We start from the raw sequence: 3,852 nt of genomic DNA, 5'->3' as shown, positions 1-3,852 counted from the left end.
CAGCCCAACTGGGACAGAAGTGCAAACTATCATCTACCTATCTGGGAGTGGAGTGGTTGGATACAGGGAGATGGAGCATTTGCAGTTAGTAAAGTTCTGATGTCGGTTTTTATTTCCTTTCATTTTTGGATAGATATCGGGAGCCTTTTTTTTTTTAAGTACAAATTTTGTTTTCTGTGCAACATTCTGATCATAGTTTCCCATCGCAAAGCTCTTTCCAGATCCTTCCTCCCCATCCACCACCCCGTACTAACCCAGGCCTGCCCTTAGATGTGGTTGATGCATACCCAGGTGAGTCTCCATTGGAGAAAAGACGATATTCCCATCTCCTATGACTGTCAATGGCCGATGACCTAAATGCCAGTGACTTCGGACTTGACTCCATTTTCCCCTCTGAGAACTGGGTTTGGATCTGTTGAACGCAGGCAGGCCCTCGGTTTTGAAACAAACAAACAAACAAACAAACAAACAAACAAACACACCAAAAAATATTTAAAGCAGGCAACAACTGCCTGCACGCCAAGAGACTGTTGACTCCTCTTTGGAGATAGTACGATGTGAAACTTGCTTAATAAAGTAGAGTCCACACAACACAAAGGGAACACTTTAACAAATTATGAAGGAGAGAGGGGGGGGGGTATGTTTATCTACCTCCTCTTGTTTCTCAGACTAGAGATTTCATCTTCCTCTGTCTCTCGAGTGCTGGTGGCTTTGCTGCTGGTTTGGGGGGGGGGGGGTTGGGATAGGGATAGGAAGAGAAAAGGCTTGAGTGCTGATTTTAAAGCTCTCTCTCTCTCTAAAGCTCTCTCTCTCTAAAGCTCTCTCTCTCTCTCTCCCCCCCTCCTTCTCTCTCTCTTTACACACACACACACACACACACACACACACACACACACACACACACACACACACACACTGGAGAGGAAGACAGGAAGACCTATCTAGATGCAACGTGAAGAAGGCCTATGTCAGATGAGTTAATGGCTAGGGAACTGTTAGCTGGCTAGTCTGCCATTTTGTTGCAGTTGCTAGTATTATAAGGACACTTTCTCATTGGTTGTTTCTGCTGTTGCTGCCAGAATTCATTACATATTCTGTTAGGCTCTTCTGTGTGATAACACACTCAGAAACCGAACACTGTAGGAGTCAGTCTAACTGCTTTCTTTGTTGTCTAGTTACCCGCAATAATCTTGGACCTGAACTGAACACCCAGCAGCACTTCCCGCACCCACCCATGTATAAGCTTTTATAACCTGGACCACCAACACTAGAGCGACAGGGCAGACAGAGACTATTTGGAACCGGACTTCCATTTTGAGTTTTTGTTTGTGTTCTTGTTTTTTTCTCCTGTCCTGTCCTGTCCTGTCCTGTCCTGTCCTGTCCTGTCCTGTCCTATCCTGTCCTCTCTCTCTGTCTGTCTGTCTGTCTGTCTGTCTGTCTGTCTGTCTGTAAATCCACACATATAGTTCTTTCCACATCTTATATCTCAAAACAAATAATGCTTGCTGTGATCCTCATTTCATTCAAGGGTACTACTCTCTAGACCAGAGGAGCCCCCTTACAATTCTCCACAGGTAGTGATGACCGGAGTGTTCAGTGCGACTAAGCAGGAATTATATGGTTGCCGCCATTATGCTTGATCTTACCGAAGGTAGGGTTGCGGGGCATGGTTGCCACGATGGCGACCAGTAGACCGTGATTGAGGAGACGGAACAATAATTAACCTACAATTCTCCCTCTCTGTCAACTGTTTCTCTGTCACTCTCTGTCTCTCTTCCCTCTTTCCCTCCCCCGTCTCTCAGACCTGAATGAGCATTGGAACTAAAGTAAATGTACATGTGAAAAGAAGCCAGGTGTGGTGCTGCATGTCTTTGATTGCATCACTTGAGAGGTGAAGGTGGGTAGAACTCTGTGAGCAGGCTGCAGACCTGATCCAGGTACTGATTTCCAGGGCTTTTGTGCAAAGACCCCTGACTCAACTAAAGAAATGAGGAGGAAAATAAAGAAACAGATACAATTAACTTGGAATAAACCAAACAAACTAAGAAAAAGGAAAGGCAGTAATGGAGTGGCCTGGCTTACAGAGGAGGGGCAGACATTTATCTGCCATTGCCTCCTCGGTTGAACACACAAACACACGCATGGGGGAGGGGGGAGAGACAGAGACAGAGAGAGACAGAGAGACAGAGAGAGGAAGAGAGACAGAGACAGGGAGACAGAGAGAGAGACAGACACAGAGAGAGAGAGACAGACAGACAGAGACAGAGAGACACAGAAAATTCGATCTCTCTCTCTCTCTCTCTCTCTCTCTCTCTCTCTCTCTCTCTCTCATCACAGGCTGAGCTCAGGGACAGTGAGTTCCACACTCACTCAGAGAAAAACTCTGTCTCCAGTCACCCTCACCCACACGCCTTCAAAATGATCCATTGTACTATTTTAGATTTATGTCTGAGGAGCCCCTCTCCCTCCGCCTCCTCCTGTTACGTTGTAGAAACGTTTAATCCCAAACAGGGCTTCTCTCCTACCCTGCCTTGATGATTCTGTTCCTGGATAAAAGATACACAAGCTTTATTATCTACAGGAAGCCTTAAATAGCACTAGAAGACCTGGGCAGGCAGATATCTACCCTCTAGGTTGTTAGTTTTGGGGGTTTTGTTTGTTTGTTTGTTTTTGTGTTTTTTGTTGTTGTTTTTAATTTTTTTAGATTTGTTTTTTATTTATCTGAGTATGCTGCAGTCATCTTCAGACACACCAGAAGAGATCAATCAGATCTCATTACAGATGGTTGTGAGCCACCATGTGGTTGCTGGCAATTGAACTCAGGACGTCTGGAAGAGCAGTCAGTGCTCTTAACCGCTGAGCCATCTCTCCAGCCCCTGTTGTTGTTTTTTGTTTTGGTCAAAAACCTGGATTCTCGGGGTTGGGGATTTAGCTCAGTGGTAGAGCGCTTGCCTAGCAAGCGCAAGGCCCTGGGAAGAGCAAGGTCCCCAGCTCCGGAAAAAAAGAAAAGAGGAAGAAAAAACAAACAAAACAAACAAAACAAAAAAAAAACCCTCTGGATTCTCAGGAGCTGTGTGGTGTGTCCTCTTATGTTCTGGTGCCCTCTTCTGGCATGCAGACATATAGGAATCAGAGAGAGCCCACATTTTTGTCCAGGAACAAACAAACTGCCAAACTGCCAAACAAACAACAAAGGATTGTAGGTTTTGACTGGCTCTGTAGGTTTCAGAGAAAGGCAGGGCAGACCTCTGTGAGTTTGGGACTAGACTACTCTACCGAGCAAGTTCCAGGGAGGGATTCCACAGGAGCACAGTGGACTGGACAAAATTTTGACTTTGTAATTTTATTTTTTGCCCAATTGGGATTTATGATTTGATTGTCACAAAACTTATACCTTTCATTTTATTTTATTTTCGGCCAAAATTTCATTTTCAGTTTCACTTCCGATTTAACTTTTAATTTCTTGTCGCGCTTATGTTCGGATCGAGTTAATTCTCTGGGGAGCTGTGCCCTTGCCACTGGTGCTGGCAGAAGGGGATCCCGAGATCTAGAGGTTCTGTGTGGTGGGCTGTGTGGCAGAGGAAAAAAATGAAATTAAGAACATATATAAATCTATGGATTTGTATAAGGAGAAACGTATGGTATGGTGGGAAGATGTAAGGGAGAGAAAAATAAAAAAAAAGATAGATAGATAGATAGATAGATAGATAGATAGATAGATAGATAGATAGAGTGATTCATGCTCCCAGCCTCCTATGTACAGAGTTCCCCGAGGCGTTTTTACTCGCCAAATAAAGACTGCGGTGTTTCCCAACACACCATGTGAATGTCCGTGGCTGTCGAAATTATTTC

This window comes from Rattus norvegicus, unplaced genomic scaffold, assembly GCF_021556685.1.
Source record: "Rattus norvegicus strain SHRSP/BbbUtx unplaced genomic scaffold, alternate assembly SHRSP_T2T unassigned-0000142, whole genome shotgun sequence".
Taxonomy (NCBI): Eukaryota; Metazoa; Chordata; class Mammalia; order Rodentia; family Muridae; genus Rattus; species Rattus norvegicus.
The sequence above is the reverse complement of the archived record's forward strand: the minus strand, read 5'-3'. Positions refer to the sequence as shown.